General features: G+C 35.8%; 11 non-coding genes across 11 annotated transcripts; 1 reads left to right on the top strand and 10 right to left on the bottom strand.

Moving 5' to 3' along the window:
- Window positions 1-5,064: 5,064 nt before the first annotated feature.
- Trnam-cau (transfer RNA methionine (anticodon CAU)) lies at window positions 5,065-5,156 on the bottom strand. The gene is given in 2 exon segments: window positions 5,065-5,100; window positions 5,120-5,156. It is a non-coding gene; the product is annotated as a tRNA-Met (tRNA).
- Window positions 5,157-6,518: 1,362 nt separating this feature from the next.
- Window positions 6,519-6,610, bottom strand: Trnam-cau (transfer RNA methionine (anticodon CAU)). Its single transcript is given in 2 exon segments — window positions 6,519-6,554; window positions 6,574-6,610. It is a non-coding gene; the product is annotated as a tRNA-Met (tRNA).
- Window positions 6,611-6,952: 342 nt separating this feature from the next.
- On the bottom strand, window positions 6,953-7,044 carry Trnam-cau (transfer RNA methionine (anticodon CAU)). Its single transcript is given in 2 exon segments — window positions 6,953-6,988; window positions 7,008-7,044. It is a non-coding gene; the product is annotated as a tRNA-Met (tRNA).
- Window positions 7,045-8,140: 1,096 nt separating this feature from the next.
- On the bottom strand, window positions 8,141-8,232 carry Trnam-cau (transfer RNA methionine (anticodon CAU)). Its single transcript is given in 2 exon segments — window positions 8,141-8,176; window positions 8,196-8,232. It is a non-coding gene; the product is annotated as a tRNA-Met (tRNA).
- Window positions 8,233-8,554: 322 nt separating this feature from the next.
- Trnam-cau (transfer RNA methionine (anticodon CAU)) lies at window positions 8,555-8,646 on the bottom strand. Its single transcript is given in 2 exon segments — window positions 8,555-8,590; window positions 8,610-8,646. It is a non-coding gene; the product is annotated as a tRNA-Met (tRNA).
- Window positions 8,647-11,197: 2,551 nt separating this feature from the next.
- On the bottom strand, window positions 11,198-11,289 carry Trnam-cau (transfer RNA methionine (anticodon CAU)). Its single transcript is given in 2 exon segments — window positions 11,198-11,233; window positions 11,253-11,289. It is a non-coding gene; the product is annotated as a tRNA-Met (tRNA).
- Window positions 11,290-11,615: 326 nt separating this feature from the next.
- On the bottom strand, window positions 11,616-11,707 carry Trnam-cau (transfer RNA methionine (anticodon CAU)). The gene is given in 2 exon segments: window positions 11,616-11,651; window positions 11,671-11,707. It is a non-coding gene; the product is annotated as a tRNA-Met (tRNA).
- Window positions 11,708-12,640: 933 nt separating this feature from the next.
- On the bottom strand, window positions 12,641-12,735 carry Trnam-cau (transfer RNA methionine (anticodon CAU)). The gene is made up of 2 exons: window positions 12,699-12,735; window positions 12,641-12,676 (listed from the first exon to the last, which is right to left on the bottom strand). It is a non-coding gene; the product is annotated as a tRNA-Met (tRNA).
- A 328-nt stretch (window positions 12,736-13,063) lies between these two features.
- Window positions 13,064-13,155, bottom strand: Trnam-cau (transfer RNA methionine (anticodon CAU)). The gene is given in 2 exon segments: window positions 13,064-13,099; window positions 13,119-13,155. It is a non-coding gene; the product is annotated as a tRNA-Met (tRNA).
- An 877-nt stretch (window positions 13,156-14,032) lies between these two features.
- Window positions 14,033-14,124, top strand: Trnam-cau (transfer RNA methionine (anticodon CAU)). Its single transcript is given in 2 exon segments — window positions 14,033-14,069; window positions 14,089-14,124. It is a non-coding gene; the product is annotated as a tRNA-Met (tRNA).
- A 580-nt stretch (window positions 14,125-14,704) lies between these two features.
- Window positions 14,705-14,796, bottom strand: Trnam-cau (transfer RNA methionine (anticodon CAU)). The gene is given in 2 exon segments: window positions 14,705-14,740; window positions 14,760-14,796. It is a non-coding gene; the product is annotated as a tRNA-Met (tRNA).
- Between the last annotated feature and the right edge of the window lie 4,810 nt (window positions 14,797-19,606).

Below are 19,606 nucleotides of genomic sequence, written 5' to 3'. Positions count from 1 at the left end.
TGATGATGTGATTTATATTGGAGATGATTTGGAAACCAGCGAAAATATTATTGTTATTCAGAAGGAATAGTCTTATCTGTGCACTCATTGTATTAGAATTATTCTCGTAGATGGCTCAAACTTAGAAAAGATGTCAAAAAGTGACAAATTAGTATGAAAAGGTGTATCTATCTATTCTGTTCGCAGTTTTGTACAAAACACGCAAATTCGAAAGAAAAAATACAAGAAAATGCAAAATTTTAAAAAGTGGGTAAAAACGGCATCAGCTATTGCATTTGTTTGGCAATGAGGTGATGCATTCTGAGTTGTCAAACCCCTCTGAACTCAGTCCTCCAGGCATAACCATGTCTATGGATCCAAAGTTATTCAAGTTTCTATAGATTAACTCCCTCCTTACCGACCATTTTCAGTATTTTTCCAAAAATCGCAGGCTTACCCAGCAGAAAAATTGATTTTTAAAACTCAAACAATCTCTCTCCAAAACAACTTTATGTTCTTATTAATTAAACAAAGATCATTCTTCAAAGTTTGTGATGTAAATAATAAATCTGAATAGGAAAAATGTATTTTGTGTCGTAACAAATGTGACGATTTTGATGTATGTAGGTGTTAAGGAGAGGGTTAAAAGGACGGTAGCAATTGCTTGCTTCTAGATGCAGTTGATATTTTTTCCCCGACCCTTCTGATGAAATTCAAAAAAGGATTGTATTCTTGTTCCATATTGACAACCCAGGGATTTTTCATGGTAACCAAAATTATTGATACAAGTGCCTTCCACCAAACTGCCGGAGTCTGGAAAAACCCATATTTTAAAATTTGGTCAGAAAACTCGTCCTTCAAAAAATATCGATCGATTTAAATGACCCTCATCTTGAGGGTTTTTTTCCCCAAGATGAAGGTCATTTAAATCGATCGATGTTGATATTATTTGAAGGACGAGTTTTCTGGCCAAATTTTCAAATATGGGTTTTTCCAGTACGGCAGCATCAAGTTATGGCAAGTTCTTGAGCTCAGGATATTCTGTTACAAAAACTCTCAACAGAATGCTCGTGGTTTTATACTCGTACAAATGCCAAAAGGCCATTTTTCGCATAGTAATTTCCTGAATTCGTGGGGTATGCTTAGGTTCCATGATGTTTTAATGACTACTCACATACTAATATTCTTCTTCTTCTTCTTCTTCTTCTTCTTCTTCTTCTTCTTCTTCTTCTTCTTCTTCTTCTTTTTCTTCTTCTTTCCAACTCCGTACTTTTCTAGCCAGTAAACTAGGCCCAACAAAAAAGTACTTCGTGTTTAACACGACTCTGTCTTGTCCAGAGGATAGCGATCCGTTTTCATATAACATGTAATTATAAAGTAGTCTCACGATGATAAAAACCGGTATAATAATATACGATCCCACTGGCCTCATCATTTCCCAAGAACGATGTATGATGTCTGTTTCTGTCATGAGATGAATGTGTCACTGGAGATGCTCAGACAGGACCATATTTTGGAATCTTAGATAAGAGCATGTTTATGAACTCAAGAAGAATTTTGCTTTTGTCTTTGAAGTGTCGGAGCACAATGTGTAAATAAATAGCAGTGCTTAATACATATCACTTAGGGGCAGCATGGCTTAGCGGTATGGTTCTTTGCTTCGTACTCAAAAGGTACCGAGTTCGATCGTAGCCATCGTCATGTTATAGCCTGATACTGAAATCCAAAAGGACTGACAATTTGACGTCATTATTTGGTTTTTGCACCGTCTAGTGAGTTGTCGTTAGTAGAGCTCATGTAAACAAGTTATTTCATTGGTTGAACTATTGAATACAACTACAACTCACGATTTGTTTTCTTTTGTGGCAAAAGACTGGCCTTTTGACGTCATTTTTTGGTCAGTGTCAGGCCATAACTTTACGAAGGCCACGGTTCGATCACCCGCCGCTGCGCCGTGTGGCTGACGCCTGAGTTATTCCAGTCTTCCCATGGAATAGACCCTAGAGACAAATTTCGCCCATGGGACGAATAAAGGGAATTTCAATTTCTTACTCACCCCAAGATCCCTGGAAAGTGAGTTCTTCCACAGAGATGATTTGTCCAAATCCAGCTTCGTCAAGGGCCTTGGGTAACAAAAGCCCCAAATCGGGTGTGAGATTGGAGGCAAAATACAAACGCCGAATCGCAGACGTCATTTTATTGTGTGTTACTTAAACTGCCAGAATATGAAACAGAATAATTTTTAAAACATAAGTCATCCTTTGATTTTTCGCTTTAACCCTCTCCTTACCAGCCATTTTCAGAATTTTTCCCAAAACTTCACACCCACCAAACACAAAAACAGACATTTCTAACTCAAACAGAAAAGCAACAAGCACATTTTATACATGATATTGCTCGACAAAATGAACCATATTATAGAATGTCAAGTTTTTTTTAAAAATAGCTATAGCAAAAAGAAATTAAATTTAGAATTAAAAAGTGACGGTTGCATCGTAACAAATGTGACGATTTTCAAATGGGTGGTAAGGAGAGGGTTAATGGGAGCGATCTATATTCATGTTTTCGTCCAACCAGGTCATCAATCACATGATTTGTTGCTGTCCAACGATTGGATATTTCTTAACAAATGTAAACACGCTGTTTTGTTTACAAATGTTATAAACATACCCATGTGTCAAGCTGAATCAAACGACCAATCGTGATGTTAGATATTTAAAAAGCTGTGAACACTTTTCATCAAGTGGGTCATTTTGAGTACATTTTGCAATGTGACCAATGACCTCGAGCACATGGAAAGTTAATATAGATCATGCCCATTGAATACCCGACCTTATTCACCAAGAAATCTTTAAAAGTGATGCGACTCTGGCTTCAGTGAAGCCGGGGTACCATCGTCGTTACTGTTATCCTGGATTAGATGGTTTAAAATTGTATTAGGTCAGAGTAAAATCAAAGGTCGCCTATATAGAATTAAAGAATCGGAATGCATCGCTGTGTTCAATGGTTATTTTAGCGAGGAGACTCGCAAGGGGCCTATCTATCACTTTTAAGTTTTATCTATACATTAGTTTTGGCAAAAACGTATTGACCACTGTGCGTGTGTGTGTGTGTGTGTGTGTGTGTGTGTGTGTGTGTTAAGGTGATACGAGTAAATCTTTTTTTTAAAGATCTATGGAGAGAAAAAAACATAATTTTAAGAGTAACATCCGACACTCAATAATAATATTATCCATCATTGCTGAACACTAAACACTAATGCTACCTTCTTATATTATTGTATTTGTTTTTCTCTCTGTCAGCAACGCTATTTCCTATGCTGATAATTGTAAATCATAATAGAATGTAAGCCAATTTCACGACGACAGTAAACTCGTATAATATGTCAATGACAAAGACATACCTACTTATAAAGGAATGTATTTAATACTACCTTATTTTCAAATTTGGAGACTATGAATTCTTAAGTAACACACCTTCAAATAGGACCGATATTCAACTGAAAAGACCTCGTAATAGATAATGTGTTGTAGATATTGTTACTGTTATTATGTAAGAGGCGGTGTGTTAACAACTCAACTTAAAAAGACACACATCAACCGTAATAGTGATAACCTTGCAGGATACCATTATCTGTGACCGAACTACATGACCTACATATAAGTACCACTGTAACAAAACCTACTTTTATTTTTCAAAAAGCCTTTTGCCCCGTGTGATGGGCGCCAACTTTTTAAAATCTCGAACTCGCGACTTCCAAAAAAAAAATATATATATTCTCAGATTTGAGACTCTTTTTTTGGACAAGGTAGGGGTTATGTTCATCTGTCAAAATCATTATTTGAAGTAAAAGTTTGTGTGCGCAAAATTTTTAAAATGCGTTTTGTAATTGGACGACGTAATACTTTAGGAGGACAATGATGACGCGTGAGAATCTTTGATACAAGACAATGTATTTATTGAGGAGTTTCCGTGACCCTACATAAGCTAGACTAATTATAATTAGTTGGCTTTTCATGTGAACCGGTATGCATGCATATTTATTTGCCTGTCTGGTCGTAGCCATCGTTATAATATTATAGCCTGATACTGAAACTTGAAACCCAAAAAGACTGGCAGTTTGACGTCATTATTTGGTTTTCGCACCGCCTTGTGAGTTGTTGTTAGTAGAGCCCATGGAAACAAGTTATTTCATTGGTTGAACTATTGAATACAACTCACGATTTGTTTTCTTTTGTGGCAAAAGACTGGCATTTTGACGTCATTTTTTGGTCAGTATCAGGCCATAACTTTACGAAGGCCACGGTCTAATGCTGATAAGCGAACGCATCTTGGCAAAAACTCTCAATCATGGGACTTCACGATTGGATGAATGTGCAAAGAAATGTGGATGTGTACAGTGATTGGATGCGTTACACCAGTTCTGACAGACGAACAACAATAATAATTGTACAAACACACAAATGAAGGTTATGGCAACGCTGACCGCTAGAATTTATTTGAACAATTTTACGGCCGATCGCTTCTATGACTTGGAATAAATTAAATAAATAGAATAAATATAAACGTTCTAATAAAATATTCCCCGTCTTGCTTTACTTCAAATGGGATTTTAGCGCGGTCCTCATTTATTATGATTATTATTATTATTATTATATTATTATTATTATATTATTATTATTATTATTATTATTATTATTATTATATTATTATTATTATTATTATTATTATTATTATTATTATTATTATCTATTATTATTATTATTATTTATTATTATATTATTATTATTATTATATTATTATTATTATTATATTATTATTATTATTATATATTATTATTATTATTATTTTATATTATTCACGGTACTTCATTCACCATCTTCCACGGCCAGTCCATATGGAGGCAATTGAAGAAAAGATAATCCGTAGTATGATGTCATCCAAGAATGTGATGGCAAAAAAAAAAGTAGAAGAAAGAAAGAAAAGATAAAGAAAGGGAGAAAAGAAGTAAGGAAAAGACGAGAACGTTGATAAGAACCACGGTATTACAAATCAAAACTGGATGGAAGGAGAACAAAAAAATGCTGCCCCGGGTGAGGATCGAACTCACGACCTTCAGATCGCTCGGGTCTTGTGTGATTATGAGACTGACGCGCTACCTACTGCGCTACCGAGGCTGGCTATGAAAGAAACAATCAAATTCTTTAATGCGATCCTTAAATTCGAAGGATAACCGGTTACTTCTGTTTTAAGCCATTGAATGATTGATTAAATGAATGGATGAATATAAGTGCCGTTTTGTGGCTCAGTGCGTAGCCATCGTTAACAGTTAACATAGCGAAGGCCACACTAGAACCCTCAAGGACAGGCAGTTTGACGTCATTTTTAAGGTTTGTGTCGCGTCTAGTAAGTTGTCGTTAGTATATTATCTCCTGGAAACAAGTTATTTCATTGGTTGAACTATTGAATACAACTCACGATTTGTTTTCTTTTGTGGTCAAAGACTGACATTTTGACGTCATTTTTGGTCAGTGTCAGGCTATAACTTTACGATGGCTACGCTCAGTGGCATGTCACTTGGCTTGTGGCCTGAATGACCGTGGTTCAAATCCTGCAATATAGGCGTCATGTTTTGTCCTACACGACAAGGGTTTCTGTTAGGTTGAAGTCCCTTGTAAAATACTTTAAGCACAATTTTTGAAATCCCGTTTTTGTGCGGCTATGTGGTCCAGTGGTATGACACTCGCTTTCGGATCGGAAGGTCCTGGTTTCGAGCCTCGCGCTCGGCGCATAGTTGAGTCCTTGGAAAAGGCTCTTTACTCACATTCTCTCACCGTACTCAGGTGTAAAATGAGTACCTGGCCGTTAACAGCGTTGTCTTTGTCCGAAAAATTGTAATATCGTCTAACAGGCGTCATGTCCCGTCTTACATGTTAAAAGTTGCTGTTGACCAGGGACCTCTTGTAAAGCGCTTTGCGCTATATAAATAAATCTCAATTTTTTAATTTTCTAAATTATTTTTTTTTTGACCCGCATTTGAATTTAATACGGAATGAAAATTATCTATCTAGATATATATGCATTATTGAAGGATGCAAATCAGCAATACTCTTCAACAGCCGTAACGTCACTTCCTTCCTGATGACGCATGGCGAACATATTATAAAAAAATGTACTAGGGATAAAAAGTCCATATTTGAGATAAGCATGCATCTTAACCGTATCAGACTTTTGTTTTATTGATATTATAGATAGTATGCATGGCAAGATAACATTGCCATCGAATATAAGGAAACATAAACCTGTTAACATGAACTTTAAGTCTGTTAATCATTGCGTGGACACTCACAAACGCGGATGGCAAAAACAATAACAAAGGCCTGTGTGACGTCATCTTCGAACTATCTATTGATTTTTATTTTTGTTTTGTTGCTGTTGTTGTCTTGTATGTATTTTAAAATCTTTTTGTGGACACAAATTCTCTGAATAAAAAACAAATAACTGAAGGTCCAAAGAAAGGAAAAGAAATGTAAAAAAACTGCCCCGGGTGAGGATCGAACTCACGACCTTCAGATGACTCCGGTCTTGTGTGATTATGAGACTGACGCGCTTCCTACTGCGCTACCGAGGCTGTCAACAAATGTACAGCGTTGTTGGTCACGATATTGAAACTTGACTTAAAATGTTAGATGCACCCCTTTTAGTCTATTTGTAAGTAACAAAATGTAAACTTACCAAAATGTGTATTTATGGACCTTCAGTTATTTGGGTTTGTTTTATTCAGAGAATTTGTGTATCTACACAAATAGAATTTAAAGTACAAACATAAATAAAGACAATAACAACAATAACAACAACAGAACAAAAATAGAAACCAACAAATAATTCAAAACAAAACAAAAGAGCGATACTTGATCAACTGTTGACACAAAAGTACAAGACAAAGAAAGAAAGAGGAATGTAAAAAAAAAACTGCCCCGGGTGAGGATCGAACTCACGACCTTCAGATGACTCCGGCCTACTGTGATTATGAGACTGACGCGCTACCTACTGCGCTACCGAGGCTGATGATAAATGTACAGCATGAAGTATTTAGATAACTGCTACAAGAATATTTGGACGAGGACAAGGTGATAAATATGTGATTGTTCTACGCAGGCCAAATGGCCATGTGTCAGGATATTTGTGTGAATAATTGTCCCAATCGACGCCGGTTTGAATCAGTACCTGAGAATAAGCAGTGAGTATTATGTATGGCTACGCAGGCCAAATGGCCATGTGTCAGGATATTTATATGAATAATTGTCCCAATCGACGCCGGTTTGAATCAGTACCTGAGAATAAGCAGTGACGTATTATGTATGGCTACGCAGGCCAAATGGCCATGTGTCAGGATATTTGTGTGAATAATTGTCCCAATCGACGCCGGTTTGAATCAGTACCTGAGAATAAGCAGTGACGTATTATTCATGGTATGAACAAAATACACAAAGGAACTCCATGTAAGTTGAATTGTTTATAATTGACCATCAGTAAAATTGGCTTGTAAGGCGAACATATAATAAATGTTCGAGGGAAAGAAGGTATATAATTTAGATACATAAATGCATGACATCTTTGGAAATTAGAAGAAAAAAAAATTAAATAAGCACAAACAAAAAAAACAGAACAAAAATCTTTAATAGTCATGCATAATGGAGTTTTATTTTATAAGAAGCAAAAGTACTAAAAATAACAACACCCCCCCCCCCACCAACCCAAAAAAAAAAAAACACAAACACAAACAAACAAAAAGAAAACAGAACAAAATCAACAGACTCTTTCTTACACTTGAATTATTCCAGACAGATTTTAAAAGGCGTTTCCAACTGGTTAGTCACGATATTGAAACGGGACTTGAATTATTAGACACATCAACTTTTAGTCTGTCTGAAAGCACCAATAACTATTCAAAACAATAATTGTATTTAAGGACTTTCATTTATGTTTTCAGAGAATGTGTGAGTCGACAAATATTGATATTAGAAAATACAAACAAGAAAAGAAATAAAGACAAAGACAACAGGAAATAATTCAAAACAAAATAAAGGAACGATAACAGATTAAACTGTTGACACAAAAGGACACGGGAAAGAAAGGAATAAAAGAATGGAAAAAAAACTGCCCCGGGTGAGGATCGAACTCACGACCTTCAGATGACTCCGGCGTAATGTGATTATGAGACAGACACGCTACCTACTGCGCTACCGAGGCTGATGACAAATGTACAGCATTGTTGGTCACGATATTGAAACTGGACCTAAATTGTTTGATGCACCCTTTTAAGTCAATTTGAAAGTACCAAAAATTAAACTTACCAAAATGTGAATTTATGGACCTTCAGTTATTTGTTTGTGTTTTTTTCAGAGAATTTATGTCCACAAATAGATTTTATAAAATGCAAACATAGACAACGACAACGACAACAAATAACAATGATAGAAAACAACAAATAATTAAAAACAAAAGTGAGATACTTAATCAACTGATGACACAAAGTTCAAGACAAAGAAAGGAAAAGGAATGTGGAAAAAAATGCCCCGGGTGAGGATCGAACTCACGACCTTCAGATGACTCCGGTCTACTGTGATTATGAGACTGACGCGCTACCTACTGCGCTACCGAGGCTGACGACAAATGAACAGCATAAAGTATTTTGATAACTGCTACAAGAATATCCAGAATAGAACAAGGTGATATGTAATTGTTCTACGCAGGCCATATGCCCATGTGTCAGGATATTTGTATGAGCAATTGTCCCAATCGACGCCTGTTTGAATTAGGACCTGAGAATAAGCAGTGACGTATCATATCTTCCCGTATAACTACAAATACTGGTGCTCCTCAAGGTTGTGTATTGTCCCCTGTATTATTCACAATATACACGAATGACTGTAGAAGTCAAAACCTGAGTGTACCTTTAATAAAGTTTGCAGATGACACCGCTCTTCAAGGCCTCATAACAAATGGCAACGAAGTGGCTTATAGGCAAGAAATTGATAGATTTGTGTCTTGGTGTGATGCACACCACCTAGAGCTTAACATAAGCAAGACAAAGGAGCTAGTGATTGACTTTAGGAGAGTGAAGGAACCGATAGAACCGTTAAAATTAAAGGACCAATTCGTCCAACGAGTTACTCACTACAAATACCTTGGTGTAACAATTGATGACAGGCTCAAGTGGGATGAACACTTGAAAATAATTAGGCATAAGATGTGCAGACGTACATATTTTTTACCAAAACTCTCTCAGTTTAGAATAGATAAAACTCTCTGCACATTATTTTATAGAGCAGTAATCGAAAGTGTCTTGCCATTTTGTATAACAGCTTGGGGAGGCAATTGCTTAGCAGTGGAAATGAACAAAATAAATTCAAATATTTAAAAATCCATTAAACGCTATATAAATGATGTTGACGATGTAGATCTTTTATACGAGAAATTTTTTATTAATAAAATAACTAAAATATTAAATGACCAGTATCATCCACTAAGACCATCAGTTATTATGTCAGAAAGAAGTGGTCGCCCTTTCTCTATTTCAACGAAAACAGAGAGACACCAAAAATCTTTTCTGCCGTCCAGTATTAGGCTTTATAACAACAAGCAATAATCATTTTATATAATTATTTCGCATTTTTACTTTCAAAAAATGTAAATATTAATTTATTAATTTATTTGTTTTGCAATCTTTTCAATTTTTAATTTATAGTGACAGTTTTAACTATTTTACAGTGTTGAAATTATTCATATTATAAAGCGCAGCTCTGGTTATGGAGCTGGTCCTTTTTTTATATATACATCATATTTCCATTGTATTTTTATCTTATTGTGTAAATTATAACACGTCTGTACAAAAAAATTCCTTTTTGGGATGCAATAAAGTATTATTATTATTATCATTATTATTATTATTATTATTATTATTATTATTATTATTATTATTATTATTATTATTATTATTATTATTATTATTATTATTATTATTATTATCATCATCATTATTATTATTATTATTATTATTATTATTATTATTATTATTATTATTATTATTATTATTATTATGGTATGAAGAATAATATAAACAAATGAACTTCACGTAAGTTGAATTGTATAAAATTGTCCATGAGTAATATTGCCTTGTAAGGCGAACATAATATTATAAAAAATGTTCGAGGAGAAAAAGGTACATAATTTATATACATAAATGCATGACATCTTTAATAGTCATGTATACTGGAGTTTTATTTTATAAGAAGCAAAAGTACAAAAAAAAAACAACGAAAAAAAAACAACACAACAACAACAAAAACACAAACAAAAAGAAAACAGAACAAAAACAACAGATTCTTTCTTACACTTGAATTATTCCAGACAGATTTCAAAAGGCGTTTCCAACTCCTTAGTCACGATATTGAAACGGGACTTGAATTATTAGACACAACAAGATATGAAGTGAGTAGAAAAGTGCCAGAAGACAATAGAGAATAAAAAATTTTTCGCGGCGGTGGTGGGGTTTGAACCTGCGACCTTATTGGTACGACAACTCCGCCTGGCAGGTGAGAGCGTGGCTCCACCGTCTGAGCTATCCACGAACACAAAAATATTCGTATCAAACCCAAGTCATATTTCAAAAGCCTTCTCTCACCCACTACTGGAGATCGCCTGCTCGTTCGCGCGCCACCATCGCGAAGTTATTTTTGACCAGCAGTTAAGCTTAATAGCCAATATTCTCAACACAAACACATAACATAGAAACGATTGAGACATTGAGTATGCTCCGGTATATGGGGTGAATTTTTTTAATTCAGAAAAGTGAGTGGAGCAGGCACTTATGTTGGTAACAACAAGATATGAAGTGAGTAGAAAAGTGCCAGAAGACAATAGAGAATAAAAAATTCTGAATTAAAAAAAATATTAGACACATCAACTTTTAGTCTGTCTGAAAGCACCAATAACTATTCAAAACAACAATTGCATTTATGGACTTTCATTTATTTCTTTTTCCCCAGAGAATATGTGAGTCGACAAATATCTTTATTAAAAAATACAAACAAGAGAGAAAAAAATAAAGACAAAGACAACAGGAATTATTTCCAAACAAAATAAAGGAGCGATAACAGATAAACTGTTGACACAAAAGAACACGGGAAAGAAAGGAAAAAGAATGAAAAAAAAATGCCCCGGGTGAGGATAGAACTCACGACCTTCAGATGACTCCGGCCTTGTGTGATTATGAGACTGACGCGCTACCTACTGCGCTACCGAGGCTGTCGACAAACGCACAGCAATGTTGGTCACGATATTGGAACTGGACTTTAATTGAAAGATGCACCCCTTTTAGTCTATTTGAAAGTACCGACAGCTAAACTTACCAAAATGTGTATTTATGAACCTTCAGTTATTTGGGGGTTTTTTTCAGAGAATTTGTGTCCACAAATTTAATTTAAAACACAAACATAAAAAGACAAAAACAACAAAACAAAAATAGAAATCAACAAAGAAGTTCAAAACAAAACAAAAGATCGTTTCTTGATCAACTGTTGACACAAAGTACAAGACAAAGAATGGAAAAGGAACGTAAAAAAAAAACCCAATGCCCCGGGTGAGGATCGAACTCACGACCTTCAGATGACTCCGGCCTAATGTGATTATGAGACTGACGCGCTACCTACTGCGCTACCGAGGCCGACGACAAACGTTCAGCATAAAGTATTTTGATAACTTTTACATGAATATCCAGAAGAGAACAAGGTGATAATATGTAATTGTTCTACGCAGGCCAAATGCCCAAGTGTCAGGATATTTATATGAATAATTGTCCCAATCGACACAGGTTTGAATCGGGACCTGAGAATAAGCAGTGACGTATTATGCATGGTTACACAGGCCAAATGCCCATGTCTCAGGATATTTGTATGAATAATTGTCCCAATCGACACAGGTTTGAATCAGTACCTGAGAATAAGCAGTGACGTATTATGTGTTGAATTGTATAAAATTTACCATCAGTAAAATTGGCTTGTAACAGATTTAAAAAATTTCGAGGGAAAAAAGGTACATAATTTAGAAACATAAATGCAAGACATCTTTAATGGTCATGTATAATGGAGTTTTATTTTATAAGAAGCAGGAGTACCAAAAAAAAAACCAAAAAAAAAAGCACAACAACAACAACAACAACAACAACAAAAAACAACAACAACAACAACAACAACAACAACAACAAAACACACAAACACAAACACAAACAAAAAAAACAGAACAAAAACAACAGATTCTTTCTTACACTTGAATTATTCCAGACAGATTTTAAAAGGCGTTTCCAACTCGTTAGTCACGATATTGAAACGGGACTTAAATTATTAGATAAATCAACTTTTAGTCTGTCTGAAAGCACCAATAACCAACTAAAACAACAATTGTTTTTACGGACTTTCATTAAAAAAATTTCTCCAGAGAATGTGAGTCGACAAATATCGATATTAAAAAATACAAACAAGAATAGAAATAACGACAAAGACAACAATAAATAATTCAAAACAAAATAAAGGAGCGATAACTGATGAAATATGACACAAAAGGACAGGACAAAGAAAGGAAAAGAAATGTAAAAAAAAACTGCCCCGGGTGAGGATCGAACTCACGACCTTCAGATGACTCCGGCCTATTATTGTGATTATGAGACTGACGCGCTACCTACTGCGCTACCGAGGCTGATGGCAAATGTACAGCATTGTTGGTCACGATATTGAAACTGGACTTAAATTGATAGATGCACCCTTTTTAGTCTATTTGTAAGTACCAAAAACTAAACTTACCAAAATATGTATTTATGGACCTTCAGTTAGTTGGATTTTTTTTGTTCAGAAAATTTGTGTCCACAAATAGATTTTTAAATACAAACATAAATAAAGACAATAACAACAACAATAACAAACCAAAAATAGAAACCAACAAATAATTCAATACAAAAGAGCGATACTTGATCAACTGTTGACACAAAGTACAAGATAAAGAAAGGAAAAGGAATGTGAAAAAAAAATGCCCCGTGTGAGGATCGAACTCACGACCTTCAGATGACTCCGGCCTACTGTGATTATGAGACTGACGCGCTACCTACTGCGCTACCGAGGCTGATGACAAATGTTCAGCATGAAGTATTTTGATAACTGCTACAAGAATACCCAGGCCAAATGCCCATGTATAGGGATATTTGTATGAATAATAGGCTTCAACAGTCGTGACGTGACTTCTCTCGTAATGACGCATAGTAACTGGTTCTAGACTACTCTAACAATGGCGGACGCCCTTTATGAAATACTTCTCCGACGAGTATAAAGGTGTTTCCTGAGCAGAAAAAAAATCTGATCCTGTTTTGACTTTTATACATTCTGATCACATGACACGTAAAAAGTTCTAGCCAGCATGAAGAATAAAAAGTACCGATTTTCTTTGTTTAGAACCAAGCTGCTCGTTGCTGGGCGGACGTGACATCAGACTATTGAATCTTATTGTCCCAATCGACACCGGTTTGAATCAGTACCTGAGAATAAGCAGTGACGTATTATGCATGATATGAACAATAATATACACAAATGAACTTCATTTTAGTTGAATTGTATAAAATTTACCATCAGTAAAAATTGGCTTGTAAGGCGAGCTTATGAAAAATGTTCGGGGGAAAAAAGCTCCTACATAATTTAGATAGATAAATGCATGACATCTTTAACACGTTATCACGTAGCACTCTTTTGTTTTATTTTGAAGTATTTATTGATTTTTATTTTTGTTTTGTTGTTGATCTTGTTGTTGTTGTTGTCTTTATTTATGTATGTATTTTAAATTCTATTTGTGGACACAAATTCTCTGAATAAAAAAAACAAGTAACAGAAGTTCCATAAATACACATTTTGGTAAGTTTAGATTTTGGTACCTTCAAATTGACGAAAAGGGGTGCATCTATCAATTTAAGTCTAGAATCGTGACCAACAATGCTGTACGTTTGTCGACAGCCTCGGTAGCGCAGTAGGTAGCGCGTCAGTCTCATAATCACAAAAGGCCGGAGTCATCTGAAGGTCGTGAGTTCGATCCTCACCCGGGGCAGTTAATTTTTACATTCTTTTCCTTTCTTTGCCTTGTCCTTTTGTGTCAACATTTCATCAGTTATCCTCCTTTATTTTGTTTTGAATTATTTATTGTTGTCTTTGTCTTTATTCCTTTTCTTGATTGTATTTTTTAATATCGATATTTGTCGACTTGCGTTCTCTGAAAAAAATAAATGAAAGTCCATAAATACAATTGCTGTTTTTATTAGTTATTGATGCTTTCAGACTGACTAAAAGTTGATTTATCTAATAATTCAAGTCCCGTTTCAAAATCGTGACTAACGAGTTGGAAACGCCTTTTAAAATCTGTCTGGAATAATTCAAGTGTAAGAAAGAATCTGTTGTTTTTGTTCTGTTTTTTTTAAACTAACCAAAACAACAATTGTATTTATGGACTTTCATTCATTTTTTTTTCAGAGAATATGAGTCAACAAATATTGATATTAAAAATACAAACAAGAAAAGAAATAAAGACAAAGACAACAATAAATAATTCAAAACAAAACAAAAGGACGATAACTGATGAAATGTGACACAAAAGTACAAGACAAAAAAAGGAAAAAGAATGTACCAAAAACTGCCCCGGGTGAGGATCGAACTCACGACCTTCAGATGACTCCGGCCTAATGTGATTATGAGACTGACGCGCTACCTACTGCGCTACCGAGGCTGTCGACAAATGTTCATTATGCAGTATTTTAATAACTTTTACAAGGATATCCAGAAGAGAACGAAGTAATATAATAATATTGCTAGGTGATGTGCCCATTTCTAACGATCTTTTCGTATACTGATTGTCCCAATCAACCCAGGTGTGAATCATCCCTCGGTAATAGTAGGCAGTGATGCATTAAGTATGTGATGAAGAAAATACACAAAGATCCCCAAGTATGTAATTCAATTGTATCATATAGACCCATCAGCAACATTGACTTGTTCGGCGGCTAACGTTCGAGATATTTTTTTATATCAAAATTTAGAAACATAATAATATGTCTTAGATCATGGATTCGCAGTGGAGTTTTATTTTATTTGACGCATGAAAAGAAACAAAACTTTTTTTTCTTCACTTGAATGTTACAGAGAATTAAATTGTTAGACATACTATGCCTGTCTGAAAGTTAATAATACCTTACCATAGCAAATTGTGTCTTGAGGGACATTCATCTATTTATTTAGACATACTATGCCTGTCTGAAATTAATAATACCTTACCATAGCAAATTGTGTCTTTAGGGACATTCATCTATTTATTTAGACATACTATGCCTGTCTGAAAGTTAATAATACCTTACCATAGCAAATTGTGTCTTTAGGGACATTCATCTATTTATTTATTCCGAGAATGTGAGTCGCCAGATTCAAATATGCCAACAAAAAGAAAGACAAAAAAGAAAAAAATCAATTCAAAACAAAACAAAGGAACAAGAAAGAAAAAAAATGCCCCGGGTGAGGACCGAACGCACGACCACTCCGGCCTATTATTACAGAGTTATAGTTGCTCTGAGCGGAAAGATAAGAATGAATACCTGGCAAGTTGTGGAAAAATACCTGGTAAACGCGCCCGGGGGAGACAAAGAAAAACACTCATAGACCAACTGAAGGGCTTCACCAGCCTAACAATCCAAGAGCTGTTTGAAAAGGCAAGAGACAGGGAGGAATGGAGAGAGATAATTCATGCAGTATCCGAAGCCTGGACCAGGCATGGAACCTAGAAGAAGAAGAATAGTTGCTCACCGAACGGACACCGAACGAACGACTTACCGATCACGTGATCGGTTTTTTCTCGCGTCCTCTCGTCTAATCTCGTCACTCCGGAATAGAAAGAGGAGGCGGAGCTTATATGATATAACGCAATGAAAGTTCTGTCGGATGACGGGTGGGGGGATAACACCTCTCCAAAACTTACCTTATTATATGAGATCTTGAGATTCTTATCCAATCATCGATTGCTCGTTTGACAGTTCGCTTGTGAACAGTTAGGAAACCATCTCTTGATTTATGGGCAGGCGGCTTTGCGTAAAGGCGGTGAGTGTTGTATACATCAAAGAGTACCGCTGACCGATGGGTAAATAGTGGTTGTGTAACCCAAAAGCCCTGCCGACTCGACTGCAAGGTCTTGTATGTAATAACTGCGTCACCATATCAACGCTCAGGAATTAATTAGTGAGGGCTCTCAGTATATATTTAAAAAAACAAACAACGCTTTTGAATCACACGAGATACATCAGTGTGCTCGTCGCATTGAGAATTGAAAAATGAGATATAAATCAAGAAAACCGACCGAAAATAAAGAAACTATCATTAAATTTAAAAAATTGAGCACTATTTTTTGCAGAATCAATCTACTAGAAAATTTTTTTATTTCTAAACCTATTTTTGTGAAACAAAGATAAATGTTCTCCTTTTTGCAAGCTGATTCAACAATGTGGTTTTCAAATTTATCGTATACGTAATCATTTGGAAGCTCCCGAGAAAGGTATTTTTGTGTAATCTCTTTCACACACACGCGCGCGCACACACAAACACAAACACACACACACACAAACATATACAAACAATACACAAACAATACACATCCCTGGTCATCTATTGCCTATATTATTAATGTTAATATATACATCTGGGTACAGCTGGGGCGACCATCCCCAACCCAGCGCGTCCACAGTGGCGGATCGTGGAACGGCCTACAGATCCTGATCTATAGGTTAGCTGTAAAGCCGCGGACCAACTGGCGATAGTCGTGGAGAGTGAGGTTGGGTAGTCTGGCAGCACAGCTACACATACAAAATGCCTCATATACTCTATGAAGGGACTATCAAGGTGAATGGGAGGCGCCTTAAAACCTGCCAAATGCTCCCACTGCCTTGTGGGTTATGACCGGGAGGTCAAAAGGCTATGGAGTAAACCAGATAAAAATCCGTCAGAAGGCAACGGGAAACCACTGACGTATCATCCCAAGATCGTCATGATGTCCGTCCAAGCGAATCTAGTCAACGACGTCAATGGAAGTTTTTCGAGCAACTCGATTACAGCCTCGTCCGGTAGAGATAGTCATGCAGGTGAACAGGTGACTCTCGACCGTCATCCAGCTACTGTGCACCACCAAACATTACGAACAGCAACATGGAATGTAAGAAGTCTGTACCAGAAAGGAAAATTAGCAAATGTAGTTATGGAAATGAAGAGATTGAATATCAATGTTTTAGGATTATCAGAAGTTAGATGGAAAGGAGCAGGAGAACTTAATTATGATGACTGTAAAATTATATACTCAGGAGGAGGAGAACACCAAAGGGGAGTTGGAATTATACTAGATAATAAAACGGCGCGAGCAGTCAAAGGATTCTGGCCCATATCAGACAGAGTAATGGCAATCAAACTACAAGCAAAACCTTTTGATTTTGATATTTTACAAATATACGCCCCAACCACCAGTCACGATGATGAAGAAGTGGAAAATTTCTATCAACAAATAGATAAAGCAATGCATCAGTTTAAGTCTTCAGACATAAAACTCATCATGGGCGATTTTAATGCCAAGGTGGGCCGAGAAAGAATAGAAGATATTGTGGGCCCACATGGTCTGGGAGACAAAAATGACAGAGGTGATCGTCTTATTCAATGGTGCCGTCAACATGATCTGACAATCACAAATACTTGGTCAACAAACCACAATAGAAGGAAGTGGACATGGAAAAGTCCTGGAGATGGAGTGAGAAACCAAATAGATTACATACTCATCAGCAAACGTTTCCGAAACTCGGTTTTGTATGCCAAATCTATGCCGGGGGCTGACTGTAACAGCGATCATATACCTGTGCTATGCCCCATACGAGTTAAATTGAAAATCTGCAAAAGAGCAAAGGCTAAACCTAAATACCAACTAGACATTCTCCGGGAGGAACAGAAGATACAAGAAAAATTTGAACTATCAGTAAGAAACAAGTTTGAAGTGCTTGGAGAATTAACAGATATAGAAGAGAAATATGAGCAGTTTAAAGACAGTGTTGCTGCATCATTAGAAGAAAATGTTCCAACCACACTTAAGTTGCAGAAGAAGAAATGGATTACTCCAGAGATATTAGAACTAATGAATGAGAGAAGAAAGGCCAAAAATCAGAAAGAAAAATACAAGACTCTGAACAGGCAGATAAAAAGAAAATGCAACGAAGCTAAAGAAGACTGGATAAATGAACAATGTCACTATATAATGTCCTGCAAAGAAAAAAATGGCAAATTCTTCCATCAGAAAATCAAAGAAGTGACAAACAAAACTAAATCAGGTGCTAAAAGTGGATGCATCAAAGACAAGCGTGGAAACACCATCATGGACAAAGACTGCATTCTAAACAGATGGTCAGAATATATTGAAGAACTTTTTTTGATAATCGAGGAGAAATGCCTATGATAAAAGAACTGGAAGGGCCTTCTATAATGAAAGATGAAGTTAGGAACGTCATGAAAAGCATGAAAAATGGAAAAGCTGCAGGACCTGATGCCATAACAATTGAAGCCTTGACTGGCCTGGGTGAATGGGGATTGAATTCATCACAAACCTTCTAAATCAAGTGTATGACACAGGAAAAATGCCAACTGATATGAAACGATCCATTTTTATAGCACTACCAAAAAAGCCAGGGGCAGTTGATTGTGAACAACACAGAACTATTAGCCTAATGAGCCACCTCACAAAAATTCTTTTGAAGATAATTTTACTAAGAATAAGAAATAAAATACGACCTGAAATTGGGGAGATGCAATTTGGTTTTGTTGAGGACAAGGGTACCAGAAATGGAATATTCACATTATCAATGCTGATGGAAAGATGTATTGAAGTAAATAAAGATCTGTATATGTGTTTCATCGACTATTCAAAAGCCTTTGATAAAGTACAACACGAAAAACTATTCAAAATTCTATCATCCTTGGACATTGATGGTAAAGATTTAAGAATATTACGGAATTTGTACTGGGAACAAGAAGCAGCATTGCGTGTTGACAACGAACTAAGCAGTTTTACACCTATTAGAAGAGGAGTTAGGCAGGGGTGTGTTTTGTCTCCAGATTTATTCAACCTCTATAGTGAAATGATATTAAGAGATATCGAACATAAGAAGGGGGTGTGTATTGGAGGAAAGAATGTAACAAATCTGAGGTATGCAGATGATACGGTTCTACTGGCAGAATCTGAACATGAACTACAAGAATTACTGGATGTTGTAGTCAAGAGTAGTGAAAATATGGGACTGGAACTGAATATATCTAAAACAGAATGTATGACGGTATCTAAAAATAATAACCCACCAGCCTGTGTAATAACAAGCAGAGGACAAACAATACAACAAGTTGAATGTTTCAAATATTTAGGCTTCAATGTAACATCCAATGGAAAATCAGATTGTGAAATAAAGAAAAGAATAGGTATGGCGAAGAATGCATTCAACCAGCTGCATACAATTATGAAAAACAGGAATATT

The sequence above is a fragment of the Berghia stephanieae genome, chromosome 6 (assembly GCF_034508935.2).
Source record: "Berghia stephanieae isolate SIO BIC M18660-M18661 chromosome 6, UCSD_Bste_1.3, whole genome shotgun sequence".
Lineage (NCBI taxonomy): Eukaryota > Metazoa > Mollusca > Gastropoda > Nudibranchia > Aeolidiidae > Berghia > Berghia stephanieae.
This window is presented reverse-complemented; position numbering and strand designations above follow the sequence as displayed.